The sequence below is a fragment of the Natrix helvetica genome (genome assembly GCF_964273705.1).
Source record: "Natrix helvetica genome assembly, chromosome: 1".
Taxonomy (NCBI): domain Eukaryota; kingdom Metazoa; phylum Chordata; class Lepidosauria; order Squamata; family Natricidae; genus Natrix; species Natrix helvetica.
In genome coordinates, this window is record NC_138548.1 from 355,740,589 (window position 1) to 355,755,864 (window position 15,276).

The window sequence follows — 15,276 nt, forward strand, 5'->3', positions numbered from 1 at the left end:
AACGGAGCTGCCGTCTTTCTGTAAGTCTTGGTGGGAGGGGATGGGGTGCTGGTTTTGTTTCAGTAAGTGGAATGATTGGTTGTGTGGTTGTATCATGATTGGTAGATTGGTGCTGATTGGTGCAGGCTGTGTGTGCATTGTTGTTTTGTATTGTAACGGCTTGGGTGGTGGGTGGTGTTCGTTTGTTGGCTAGGGCTGGTTTCCAGATGTTTGGTAGGTGGGAGGTATCATCACATTTATTCATGTTGTGGGGGTGTTTCTGTACAAAATCAACTTTGAAGGAGCCGGGTTAATCTCCAAAACAGAACACCTCCACAAGAGAATAATTATGGAAGCCATCGAAATAGAGAAACGTTAAAACGTTCTCTCATAAACTGCAGCTGTTCTTAAAAGTACAGAAAGGGAAGGAAACTTCATCCTGTTCTGCTGGACAGGCAAGCTCAGTGTGAGGGCATTTTCATTGCTTAATTCAGCATTATTTGCAATAATTTAATTATTCAATAATTTAATTATTTCATTTCTCCTAGGGATCAGAGACATTTAACAGTTACATTTACTTCGAGGGAACACAAAGACTTTGACACACACACACAAACACACACACACACACAGAGAGAGAGAGAGAGAGAGAGAGAGAGAGAGAGAGAGAGAATGAGCGGAAAAACAAAACTCTCAGGCTCACACACACAACACTGGTCATTCCCACAATAAATCTCACTTAAATTAGGGAAGGCACAAATCTTAACAAATGCATCATGTGATTGCATGGAAAACAGAGAGGAAGAAAAACAATCAACAAAAAAAAACCAAAATCCCCAACATTCTTATTTATATATTTCCCTTTTAAGTATCGTTATTTAGCCAAATTGGTTTTTCTTGCTTCATCCCTGAGCAGAGTCTATTTCTCACATACCTTGGTGCCAGTGACGTGCGGTGAGGTTTATGGCTGGTGAGGCTGGTGACATCATCAGGAAGGCGGGGAATGGGACCACGTGTGCTGGAGGCTCAGGCTGCCTCAGCCTCCAGTACACACGATCCCATTCCCTGCCTTCCTGAGCGTGCTCCACCGGCTCGCGCTCCGCAATCCTTGAAAGCAACTGGGGAACGACGAGAACCTTCCTACCTCTGCTGGACTTTGTGCGCTCCTCGTGACTGCACATTGCAGTCGCGAGGAGCGCGCAAAATCCAGCAGAGGCAGGAAGGTTCTCATCGTTCCCCAGTTGCTTTCGTGCCTTCGTCATCCGCAGTGATGTGCGGTGAGGTTTACAGCTGATGAGGCTGGTGACGTCATGAGGAAGGCGGGGAATGGGACCACGTGTGCTGGAGCCTGAGGCTGCCTCAGCCTCAAGCACACGTGACCCAATTACCCCGTCTTCCTGAGCGCGCTTCGCCGGCGAAGCGCCCCGCGATTCCCAACAGCAGCTGCTTTTCTGTGCGCCTGGCGTTTAAAACATCCGGCTATCTATCTAAACGCCAGACGCACAGAAAAGGATCGCGGAGCGCTTCGCCGGCGAAGCGCTCCGCGATCCCCAACAGCAGCTGCTTTTCTGTGCGCCTGGCGTTTAAAACATCCGGCTATCTATCTAAAGGCCAGACGCACAGAAAAGGATCGCGGAGCGCTTCGCCCCAACAGCAGCTGCTTTTCTGTGCGCCTGGCGTTTAAAACATCCGGCTATCTATCTAAACGCCAGACGCACAGAAAAGGATCGCGGAGCGCTTTGCCCCAACAGCAGCTGCTTTTCTGTGCGCCTGGCGTTTAAAACATCCAGCTATCTATCTAAACGCCAGACACACAGAAAAGGATCGCGGAGCGCTTCGCCCCAACAGCAGCTGCTTTTCTGTGCGCCTGGCGTTTAAAACATCCGGCTATCTATCTAAACGCCAGACGCACAGAAAAGGATCGCGGAGCGCTTTGCCCCAACAGCAGCTGCTTTTCTGTGCGCCTGGCGTTTAAAACATCCGGCTATCTATCTAAACGCCAGACGCACAGAAAAGGATCGCGGAGCGCTTCGCCCCAACAGCAGCTGCTTTTCTGTGCGCCTGGCGTTTAAAACATCCAGCTATCTATCTAAACGCCAGACACACAGAAAAGGATCACGGAGCGCTTCGCCCCAACAGCAGCTGCTTTTCTGTGCGCCTGGCGTTTAAAACATCCGGCTATCTATCTAAACGCCAGACGCACAGAAAAGCACTGAAAAGCACTTTGCCTCCAAGCCACTTCGTCTTGATGATGTCGCCGATGTCGCTGCTGGGCGCGGCCGGACGGAGGTAACCAGAGTGGCGCCGAGGGGTCCGGGCGGACGAAAGAGCGAGCGAGAGAGCGATGGAGGATCAGGCAGCTTGATCGTCGGTCGCTCGTCTGCCGGACTGCCTAGGCGCCACTCTCGCTACCTCCGTCCATCCGCGCATGGCAGTTGCGGCAACGTCAACAAGCCCCTGCCACTTCTGGACGTCTATTGCAGTCGCGAGGAGCGCGCAAAGTACAGCAGAGGCAGGAAGGTTATTGGCGCTTCCGAGAACCTTCCTACCTCTACCGGTTGCCCAGCTGGCACCACCCCGCGCGCGCTCCTCCTCCTCCCTCCTCTTCCTCATATATATATGAAACTCCCTTGTGGATATTATTATTATATATTATTATTTCATGATGAGAGGTGAGGCTCTGCCTCCCCTGCCTCCAATGACTGCTCGTCCCTGGTCATCCGGCAGCGCCGACAACATTTCTGCCTCTGCCCTCCGCAGCTCCTGGGCGCGCCCAGACGGAGGTAGCCAAAATGGCGCCAAGGCAGTCCGGCGGGTGAGCGACCGAGGATCAGGCTGCCTCGCTCGCTCTTTCATCCGCCCAGACCGCCTCGGCGTCGCTGTGGCTACATCCATCCGGCCGCACCCGAGAGCTGCAGAGGCAGAAATGTTGTCGGCGCTTCCGGATGATGAAGGCAGTCGCTTTCGTGCCTTCATCATCCCGGAGCGCCGACAACATTTCTGCCTCCGCAGCTCCCGGGTGTGGCTGGACGGATATATATAATATTATAATATTATATATATATCTATAGTATATAATATTATATACTATTATTTCATGAAGAGAGGTGAGGCTCTGCCTCCCCTGCCTCCCCTGACCGCACGTCCCTGCTTGGTGCACATGCGTATTCTTCATTCCTGTCTGGACAGGTAATTTGTCCCAAACCCAGGCCTCCATCAGTCTCCCTTGAGGAGATTTCAGTGGGCTCCTAGACTCTGAGCTTCCCATTTCCTGCTCTGCTCTTCCCACTGTCCACGACAAGAGTCCAAGGCTCCATTCTTTCCTTTTACTTGGGTCACTTGCAACCGTGGAATACACCCCCCCCAACAGGTGAATGTACCTTCTGACCTGTGGTCATCCCTCAGTTTTTCAGGCCAGTGGCCTGGGAGGATTCTGTCCACCGAAATTACTCAGAGTATGGGTACCTCCTTTCCAGAATACGGATCTGCTCAGTGATGCTCAGCCAGTCACCCAAGAGTGAACCTCTCAATTGCCTTTTAACCCCTTCCCGCGCACTCTCTCCCTTTTACCTACAGAAGGTCCTGTGCTCTGGCAAATCCCCCCTGCTCTCCAGATTCTGTTGGTCTTTCTGCGGTTAGGAAATGCACAGAGGGAGCAAGATCCAAAGAAGGGATCACACACAGAGACACATACTTTCACCTCCTGGGCTTTTAAAGTTAAAATTTAGAGGTACTCACCTTTCCAGGCAGCCTTTGAACTCAACATTGAAAACCCCTTAAAAACCTTTGTTCCAAATGGCCAAGGTCTGGGAAAAATGCACCCACCAACTCAATGGGTCTGTGCCAGCAAGGGAGGCTGGGCAAAATGAGCATGTGGTGAGAGAGAGAGAGAGAGAAAGAAAGAAAGATTAATACCATCTCTTGGTCCCTGCCTTGGAGCTTCCTGTTCTTGTGTATGAAATGTATTCTGATAGGTTGTCTTGAGTTCCAGGCTTGGTTGAGCCTTGCTGGGGGATGTGATCTCCTCAGGTTGTATGTGGTGAGTTCTGTTGCTAGATGGTTAGAGGGCTAATCCTATTATGTCCTGAGAGTGAAGATCTATTGTGTTGTAGATAAGGTGGCCCAGTCTTTCTGGGGCTGTTAACAAAGCTGGAGACTGCTTTCCAAGATCATGTTTCTCCTTTTCTCATGCAGAGAGGTATAATATTCTGCCTTTTTTAATATTTCCTAGAAAATTTCATTTTTCTAGGAGAGGGGTGGGGGCTAACTTCCTACAAATACTGAAATACTAAAAAGAGCAAGAGATGATGGATAGATATAGAATACTTAAGATAGCAATTGCTTCATTAAAGATTAGAAAATAGGTAGAAAGTAGAAGTTGGGAATATTATGTATATTGATACATAATAGAATACATTAACATTACTATATATAGGTCTAAGAATAAACATGAGTATGAATGAACTGGGTATGAATAAATGGGGACAGTAGATCAGGTCCAGTAGGCACAATGGTCCGCTTATAGGAGGAGGAGGAGCTTCCGGTGATGGCGGTCGCCTTCCTAAGCTCCTAAGCTTGCCATGGAGCGTCCCGACTGGGTAGGAGGTTGCTGCCGGCCCTCATGTCATCGGAGGGCCGAGAATTGGGTAGTCCGACCACCCTGGCTTGTTTTGGGCTCGTTTTAGCCCACCAGGGTTGGTCGGAGAAGAACGAGAGTGGAAGGAGCGGAGCGGCTGTGAGCGGCTGAGGAGGAAGCCGGGAGGCAATGGTGGCGGCGCGCGCAGCGGCGCGAAGGCGCGAAATTTGAACTGCGTTGCGAAAAAAATGCAAAAAAATGGGAAAAAAGCAAGAGAATGGCACCAAAGAGAACAAGGTTCTCCCTACGACTCCAGAGAAGACAACGAGGCACTGGAGGCTCCGGAGAGGTGAGCAGATCAGGAGACAGTCAGGAACAGCAAAGGGAGATGGCTGCAGCGTTGGAGGTGTGGAAAGAGCTGCAGCCAGGGACTCCTCTAGGACATTAGGCTGTAGCCTGGCTGCTCCCATGCTCCCGGGAACCTGGAGAACCTGGAGAATGTTCCTACAATTTTTGAGAGCTTTACCCAAATTGCAATGATCACTGAGGCGCCGGATGGGGACCAAGATGAATGTGTTGGGGAACCAGAAGTGAGGAGAGGAACTAAAATAACGGCTGGGGATGGCCTAGAACTTCAGAGGCCACTGGAGGCCCGTTTCAGGGCTATGGATGGGCCTGATTGCCTAGATTAAAAACAGCTGGGCTCAGAATGCCCCCTCCACCCACTAAGGATCCCACATCTGTAATTATATCTATCCTCAACCACCTTAGACTGGTTCCCATTTTTATGACATCTCTGCCTTGCTCCACTTTGGGAATATTTGAACATTTCCCCCCCGCCCTCTTTCCAAGTACTATCTGGATACTAAAGCCTCCAGCTTTAGTATCCCATTAAGATCTTAGCCCTCCGGCTATTGACTTTTACTACCTGCACCCTTACCCAATTGGGCTTTAATATTCTATCAATTTATTCAAGGTTAGACCTGCTCCGCCTGCGGGAGGCCCCTCTCTCGCAGGTATGGCCCTTGGCTCTTACAAGGGCCTGCCTTGATGACGGGTTTGTGAACCCCGAGAGGTGGAAGAAACGGAAGCTGAGGGGATTTTTAGTTAAATGTTTTACATTGTTTTTAGGGGGTTCCAGGGAGGGGGGGTGGGTGGGTCAGACCAGGAGCGATGTGAGAGCCGGGCCTCCAGGTGTGGTCGCGAGCAGAAGGGGCGGAAGGGAGGAGGAGGGGGAGGACACCATTCCTATACAGGGCTCTTTAATTCCAACGGTCGCAGGGAGGGGCAGATACGAGGACAGCTTAAGAACCTACAGTCGGTTGGGAGACCGTGGTTGCTGGTTACACCCGGTCGCTTGTACCAACCCCCGCGTTCTAGGTGGTCAAGAGTTACAGACCCAAGGCCTGAGGCTGCTGTTATGCAATGCGAGGTCCGTTGTTAACAAGGCCCCCCTCATTCACGATCTAATTTTAGAGGGGGAGCCGGACCTCGCGGGAATAACGGAGACGTGGTTGGGCCACGAGGGAGGTCTTCCCCTCATCGAAATGTGCCCACCAGGCTACCGAGCATTTCACCAGCCCCGGGCCCAGGGAAGGGGCGGTGGGGTGGCAGCAATTATTCGGGAGGACTTAGAGCCGAGGGAGTCTACTGTGCCACAGACGTCCGGATGTGAATCCCTTGTTGTGAAATGGGGGCCTGGGAGACAGTTGGGCCTGCTGATAGTATACCTGGCTCCTCGCTATACATCAGCGGCCCTGCCCGAACTCCTCGAGCTGATCGCATCGGTGGCGGTTGAGACCCCCAAACTTTTAGTGATGGGGGATTTTAACCTGCCATCGATGGGAGAAGCATCAGAGGGGGTTCGGGAGTTCATGGCTTCCATGACAGCCATGGACCTGACTCAAATGATTCAGGGCCCGACACACGAGGGAGGACACACTCTGGACCTTGTTTTTGTCTCTGGCCAGTGGCTGAGTGATCTGGGAGGAGGGGACTTAACCATCACTCCCCTGTCATGGTCAGACCACTCACTCCTCCGTCTTGACTTCCCTGGTGCTACCTCCCGCTGCGGGGAGGCGGAACCGGAAAGCATTAGATGGTTCCGCCCCAGGCGCCTGATGGAACCGGATAGGTTCCAGACGGAGCTTGGGCCACCTCCTGTAACCTTGACCCGCCCCCGGGTAGAGGACCTGGTAGTTGCGTGGAATAATGCAACTACCGGGGCCTTGAACTGGGTGGCGCCTTTGCGGCCTCTCCGGCGGCAACGATCCACCCTAGCCCCTTGGTTTACCGAGGAGCTAAGGGTGATGAAGTGCCGCAAGAGACGTCTAGAGAGTCGTTGGAGATCCTCTCGCTCCGAATTTGATCGAACACAGGCACGAGCCCATTTAAGGACGTACCTTGAGGCATTGAGAGTGGCCAAACGCCAATATTGTGCCACTCTCATTGCATCCACGGAGAACCGCCCTGCCGCCCTGTTTCGGGTGTCCCGCTCCCTCTTGTTTCAGAGGCCGCGGGAGGCCCCCCTACAGGGCAGGGCAGAGGAATTTGGTAAATATCTGCAGGATAAAATCGCTCAAATCCGGAAGGATTGGGTTCCTGTCAGTGATCCAATGGAGACGTCCATGGCGAGTCTTGAGGTATCGATCTGGGAGGAGTTTGACTTGGTTGCCATCGAGGATTTGGACAGATTGCGTGGACGACTGCGACCCACCACATGTTTATTGGACCCGTGCCCCTCCTGGCTTGTACTGGCATCCTGGGAGGTTACACGAGACTGGCTCCTGGGCCTAGTGAATGCTTCGCTGAGCGAGGGGTCTCTCCCGGCCGCCTTGAAAGAGGCGGTGGTGAGACCCTTGCTCAAGAAGCCTTCCCTGGACCCTTTGGAGCTGGCCAATTATCGTCCTGTCTCCAACCTTCCCTTTTTGGCGAAGGTTGTAGAGAGTGTGGTGGCCTACCAGTTTCCACGACATCTGGAGGAAAATGATTATCTAGACCCGTGCCAGTCCGGCTTCCGCCCCGGTCACAGCACGGAGACGGCCTTGGTCGCGTTGGTGGATGATCTCTGGAGGGCCAGAGACAGAGGTTGTTCCTCTATCCTGGTCCTATTAGACCTCTCGGCGGCTTTTGATACCATCGACCATGGTATCCTGCTGCGCCGGCTGGAGGGGCTGGGGGTCCGGGGCACCGTTTTGCGGTGGTTCAGCTCCTACCTTTCTGACCGGACGCAGCATGTGTTGGCAGGAGAAGAGAGGTCGACCCTACGCCCCCTTACTTGTGGGGTGCCACAGGGGTCGGTCCTCTCGCCACTCCTCTTCAACACATATATGAAGCCGCTGGGTGAGATCATCTGTGGTTTCGGGGTGGGATACCATCTGTACGCTGATGATACTCAGCTGTACTTTTCCACCCCGAACCACCCCAACGAGGCCATCGAAGTGATGTCCCGGTGTGTGGAAGCCGTACGGATCTGGATGGATGACAACCGACTCAAGCTCAACCCCTCCAAGACGGAGTGGCTGTGGGTACCAGCTCCCCGGTTCAGCCAATTAATTCCATCATTGGCCATTGGGGGCATTCAACTTGCCCCCGTGGAGCGGGCGTGCAATTTGGGCGTCCTCCTGGATGCCCGGCTGTCCATGGATGACCATGTGACAGCCGTGGCAAGGGGGGCGTTCCACCAGGTTCGCCTGGTGCGTCAATTGCGCCCCCTACTGGACCGGGACGCCTTATGCACAGTCACTCATGCGCTGGTGACGTCTCGCTTGGACTACTGTAACGCTCTCTACATGGGGCTTCCCTTGAAATGCACCCGGAGGCTACAGTTGGTCCAGAACGCAGCCGCGCGGGTAATTATGGGGAGTACTAGGTACTCCCATGTGACACCGTTCCTGCGCGAGCTGCACTGGCTTCCTGTGGTCTATCGGGTGCGTTTCAAGGTTTTGATAATAATCTTTAAAGCGCTCCATGGCTCAGGACCTAGTTACTTGCGGGATCGTATTCTGCCCCATACATCCCTGCGACCAATCCGCTCGCACAGAGAGGGCCTCCTCCAGGTGCCGTCCACAAGACAGTGTCGGGGGGCGGCGCCTAGGAGTAGAGCCTTCTCTGTGGCGGGCCCAGCCCTGTGGAATGACCTCCCTCCGGATATTAGGAATACCTCTGACCTCCGCTCCTTTCGTATTAAGCTTAAGACCCACCTATTCCAAGCAGCTGGCCTGGCTCAACTTTGATCTAACCATATCGCTCCTGACGGGCTTTTACTGGGTATTTTAATTATATTTAATTATCTAGGGGTTTTTAAATATTGTATTTTAATTGTTTTATTTATCAGCCGACCTCCTCCTTGTGTATGTCTCGGTATATGTCTCTGTTATATGTTTGGTTTGTCCATATTTATTTCATATGTTTCATTGTACGCCGCCCCGAGTCCTTCGGGAGAGGGTGCGGCTAAGAAATATATTATTATTATTATTATTATTATTATTATTATTATTATTATTATTATTATTATTATTATTATTATTATTATTATTATTATTATTATTATGCCCCTTACAGAACCCTTAGGAATGGAGTGAGGTCAATAGTGTTGAGTCCTCGACCTGCGACCGGTTCTAAAGTCCTCAACTTACGACCGGCCACAGGGCCTCGACTTACGACTGACAGCCAGCAACAGCCAAGCCTCGCCTGATTGGCTAAGACGCGGCTGGCTGAGCGCGGGCTGTCAGAAGCAATCCTATTGGGTGCCCTGCTTGACAGCTCCATATAAATAGCTGTCAAGCAGGGCAAGCTGTCAGATTGTAGCCTGCCTGTATATGGTTCTACTCTGTTCAAATAAAGCTGTTTCCAACTTAACTCAGATGCCTCACACCTCGTCCATCCTTTGGACTTTTACACTGGCGACGAAGGTGGGATCCTGATGCCTGCCTGAACAGCCTAGAACAGAGAATATAAGGAGTACGTTTTTTTTTCTTCTCTTCTGTGGCTAAAGAACGAGTCACCTCATACTCGATCATGCCCTCACTGCCACCTTTTGCTCCTTTCAGGACCACCGGCGAGTCGTGGGCCGGGTTCCTGGAGTGGTTTGAGTGTTTTTTAATAGCTAACAATAAGGACGATTTGACAAGGCACCCAAGTGTAGTTTTTTTTAAAAGCTCCTGCGGCCCGGAAATGTTCGGCACAGCTCGGGCTTTTGCGGCGCCTCAGCCAGTTTACGAACTCGCCTGGGATGAACTGATTTCAAGGCTGAAGGACCATTATGTGCCATCCCTGTCCTGGATCACCCGCCAGTACGCGTTCTGCCAATGCGTCCAGAAAGAAACAGAGACTAAGCCAATTCTTACAGTCTCTCCGCATGGCGGAGATCCAGTGTGAGTTCGCTGACCTGGACGACTTGCTAGTAGAGCAATTCGTGTGCAGGGTGCGCGACATCCATCTCAAACACAGGCTCTTGGCGAGAGCCGAAATCGCACTTCAGCAAGCAATGGAGGAAGCAAGGGCTGCTGAATTGTCTGAACAATCCGCTGCGGAGATGTCTCGCTTCCAGCCACTGCCACCACCGCCAGGCAGGGCTTACCTGATCGATGAACTTGTGCCTTTGGATGAGCCCAAGGACGAAGATCAGGTGGACCTCCTGGGAACCGTGCCAAGGCGCTGGATGCAGCAGCCAGCCCATCAAGCCTCGGTTGCCTGCCTTGGTTGCGGAGGCAACCACGCCTGATCCACCTGCCCATTCAAATCTTCCATGTGCCACAGGTGCAACACAAAAGGCCACCTGGCTCAGGTCTGCCGGGCCACCTTGCCGCTTCCCCAGCAGCCTGAAGCCCCCATGCCAGTCTATGGCCAGCTGGCGCAGCCGTGCCTCCTGCAGCCCTGCCACCAGCAGCGGAGAAGGGATGACTGTTTTGCCGTCGACCCGGACCTCCCTGCCATCCCTGCAGAGTCGGTCAGCCAGGCGACAGCGGGCTCGAAGAAGGTCACGGTCTCGCTCCTGCTAGAAGGGTCGCTCTGCACTATGGAGGTCGACTCTGGGTCCTCCCGCTCCCTCCTGTCATGGGCTGCCTTCTCCGCCTCTGCCCTGGCGTCTCACGGGACCAGCTGTCACCGCCGGACACATCATTGAAAGACTACCAGGGGATTCTTATTCCCACCCTGGGCTGCTATGCTATAAGGGTGGAGTACGGAGGGTTCAAGGGTTGCCTACCTATCCTGGTGGTCAAGAAACCACTGCCGGCCCTGTTGGGCCTGGACCGGTTCCCCTCTCTGGGCCTGTCGCTGGTGGGAGTGCACCACACCGCGGACACGCCCACTGACATTGAAGACGTCATTGTGGAGTACACTGATGTCTTCGATGGTAAGCTGGGGGAATACAAGGGGACCCCCATCTCCCTCAACTTAGACCCCCAGGGTTCCCCTATTAGGCTGAAGGCCCGCAGGTGCCTTTTGCCTTGAGGCCAAAGGTAGATACAATACAATACAATACAATAGTAGAGTTGGAAAGGACCTTGGAGGTCTTCTAGTCCAACCCCGTGCCTAGGCCAGGAAACTCTATACCATTTCAGACAAATAGCTATCCAACATCTTCTTAAAGACTTCCAGTGTTGGGGCATTCACAACCTCTGGAGGCAAGGTGTTCCACTAATTAATTGTTCTAACTGTCAGGAAATTTCTCCTCAGGAAAGTTGCTTCTCTCCTTGATTAGTTTTCACTCATTGCTTCTTGTTCTACCCTCAGGTGCCTTGGAGAATAGTTTGACTCCCTCTTCTTTGTGGCAACCCCTGAGATATTGGAACAATGCTATCATGTCTCCCCTGGTCCTTCTTTCTCTTAAGCTAAACATACCCAGTTCCTGCAACCGTTCTTCATATGTTTTAGTCTCCAGTCCCCTAATCATCTTTGTTGCTCTTCTCTGCACTCTTTCTAGAGTCTCCACATCTTTTTTACATTGTGGCAACCAGAACTGAATGCAGTATTCCAAGTGTGGCCTTACCAAGGCATTATGAAGTGGTATTAACACTTCACGTGATCTTGATTCTATCCCTCTGTTGATGCAGTCTAGGACTGTGTTGGCTTTTTTTGGCAGCTGCTGCACACTGCTGGCTCATATTTAAATGGTTGTCCACTAGGACTCCAAGATCCCTTTCACAGTTACTACTACTGAGCAAGGTACCACCTATACTATACCTGTGCATTCCATTTTTGTTGCCTAAGTAGAACCTTACTCTTTTCACCATTGAATTTCATTTTATTAGATAGTGCCCAATGTTCAAGTTTGTCAAGATCCTTCTGTATCTTATGCGGAACTCGACAAATTGTTGGCGCAGGGTGTCCTGGAGCCCGTCGACCACTCCAAATGGGAGATCCCCATAGTGGTCCCTGTCAAGACCGACGGGTCTATCAGGATCTGCGCCGACTATAAGTCGACCATCAACCTTGGCCTCCAGGCAAACCCCTATCCAGTCCCTGTGGTGCAGCACCTGCTCCATTCCTTGGGGCGGAGCTGCATCTTTGCCAAAATTGATATGGTGCAAGCCTACCAGCAGCTCCCGGTGGATGACGATGTGGCGGCAGTTGGGGTTTTCGTTGTCTCCACCTCCAATTCGGTGTCTCCGTTGCCCCGGGGATCTTCCAGAGCCTCATGGAGCGGCTGCTCCATGGGCTCCCTGACATCATCCTTTACTTCGATGACGTCCTGATCACTGCAAACAGCCACTCAGGGCTCATCGAAGTATTACAGAAGGTCCTCGACCATTTTAGGGGCGCGGGCTTAAAATTAAAGCGCAGCAAATGCTCATTTGCTGTGCCTAGGCTGGAATTCCTGGGTTTCTTAATAGATGCCCATGGCATCTACCCTACCCCCTCCAAAGTAGCGGCCATAAGGAACGCCCCCTACGCCTGCCTCTAAGGTGGAGCTACAGGCGTTCTTACTGCACAAGGCGTCACTAGCCGAGCCACTGCATCGGTTGCTCGACCAATCAGCGGCCTGGCGCTGGGGCAGCCGCGAAGCGCATGCATTCGCGGCTGTCAAAGCCATGCTTACGTCAGTGGCTGTCCTAGTCCAATATAGTGATAGGCTGCCGCTGACTCTGGCATGTGACGCCTCCCCCATTGGTCTGGAGGCTGTCCTGAGCCATGTCCTCCCCAATGGCTCGGAAGCCCCCATAGCTTTTTATTCCCGGACACTCTCTCCAGCGGAGAGGAACTACAGCCAGATCGACAAGGAGGCTCTGGCTGCCGTGTCCGGGATTAAAAAGTTCCATGATTATCTCTATGGACGGCATTTCACACTGTTCACCGACCACAAGCCTCTCCTTGGACTTCTGGCCGGTGACATCCAACCCCTCCCATCGTCTCTCCCCAGATGACCCGCTGGACGGAGTTCCTAGTAGCTTACTCGTACATGCTGAGGTACTGTCCAGGCAAACAGCTAGGGCATGCTGATGCCCTCAGCCATTGCCCCCTTCCCTGCACTGACTCACACCCAGTGCCTTGCCTCTCAGTCCTGTTTATCGCTTCCTTGTACCTGCCCCTGACTGCCACTGACATGGCGGCCCACACCAGAGCCGACCCTGTCCTGTCTCAGGTCATGGCTTGGCCTACTGGGGGGTTGCGGAGGGCTTCCGTCCTTTCAAGACCCACCAGTTGGAGCTGTCTCTGCACTGTGGGGGTCTGCTGGGGGGGACAGGATCATTATTCCCCTGGCCCTCCGCCATCAGGTGCTTACTCGCCTCCATGGGGACCACCAGGGCGTAGCGTGCATCAAGGTGCTTGCCAAGAGCTACGTCTGGTGACCACATCTGGATGACGAGATAGCTCCCTGGGTGGCCAGGTGCTCCCCATGCCAGCTGTCCCACCCTGCCCTACCATCTGCCACCCCCCAGGAGTGGGAGGTGCCCAGGGACCCTGGTCGCGGCTGCACCTGGACTTTGCGGGACCAGGTATTCCTGGTGGTCGTGGATGCGTACTCTCGCTGGGTGGAACTATTCCAAATGTTGTCCACCACACTCGAGAGCATGGTGCGGGCCTTGCAGCGCCTATTCGCCACCCATGGCTTGCCGAACATTGTTGTGTCCGACAACAGCCCGCAATTCGCATCCACAACATTCCAGGAGTTCCTGGCCACACAGGGCATCCGCCATGAACCAGTTGCCCCTTACCATCCGGCCAGAAATGGCCGGGCGGAGCAAGCGGTCCACTCGGCCAAAGAGGCTTTGGGCAGGATGGACCGGGGCGACTGGCCGGCAAGGGTGGCTGCTTACCTCTTGGGTCAGCATTCCATCCCTTGCCCTCTCACATGCAAAAGCCCTGCAGAACTGCTGATGGGCCAGCGCCTGCGGACTACCCTAGATAGATTACATCCTCTCTATTCTGGGGAACAGCCCGGTACCCGCCCCCCCCTCCCCGCACCTTCAGGGATGGGACCTTGTATGGGCCAGGAATTATTCCGGGGATCCGAGGTGGGTGCCTGCCACCGTCAGCACAATAACTGGTATCTGTTCTTACAGGGTCCACCTTCCAGATGGTACTGAGTGGCGGCGCCATGTGGATCAATTAAGGCACCACCACCCACCCGAGACATCCGCTCAAACCAACCCGTCGAGTCTGGCCACCGTTGCCCAGCAGCCTACCTCAATACCGTCGCGGCTTGCAAACACAACCCCTTGTGAGACCTTCCCCCAGTCAGGCCTCACCTACCCAGACGCCGCCTACCGGCGGCCGTTCCATTTGATGACTCCTTCCGGTTTTGCCCTTTCTGGTTTACCCCACCCAGGGGCTCTTCCCCAGTCAGGCCTCGCCTACCCAGATGCCGCCTACCGGCAGTTGTTCTCAAACCCACCTCCAACAGACGCACCCCCTCGCCCCGTCCTACCTGTGCCTTCGGATACGCCCTCTGGCACAGGCCTGAATGATGTCACCCGGAGCTACATTCCCTTTGGGGAGGAGCTGCAACAGGGACATCTTATCTCTGTGACGCACGCCGCTTCCTGAACTGAGGCGCTCGGGGCATGTCTGTCGCAGACCTGCCTACCTTAACGAGTACGCATACCATTTCCGCATGCACCCTCGCTAGGGGGGAAGAAGTGTTGAGTCCTCAACCTGCAAACGGTTCTAAAGTCCTCGACTTACGACCGGTCGCAGGTCCTCGACTTACGAGTGACAGCCAGCAACAGCCAAGCTGCGCCTGATTGGCTAAGACGCAGCTGGCTGAGCACGGGCTGTCAGAAGCAGTCCTATTGGGCGCCCTGCTTGACAGCTCCATATAAACAGCTGTCAACAAGGGCGAGCTGTCAGATTGTAGCCTGCCTGTATATAGTCCTACTCTGTTCGAATAAAGCTGTTTCCAACTTACCTCAGAACACCTCACGCCTTCCTTTGGACTTTTACAAATAGTAGGCAGTTTAAGGTTAAAGTTATGGGGATTTGAAGATGTAACAAATTTGCAACGAATAAGAGGCATCTTGGTGCTGCTACCACCAGGGTAACAAGCAGCACCTCCAAGAAGACAAGATCACATCAGGGGTTGTTCATGAACTTAAGAACCCAGGACTCAAAACCACAATGCTTTTTCTTCTTGAGATACAACTCTGTCCATATTTTTTACCATTATTTTTCAGCAACTTACTGGGGCCACTCAGAATCTCTGCTTATGACTCACTGATATTTTGTGCAAAGGAGATGCTGGCTAGGAAATTCTGGCCTCAAAATCTGGAAGACTT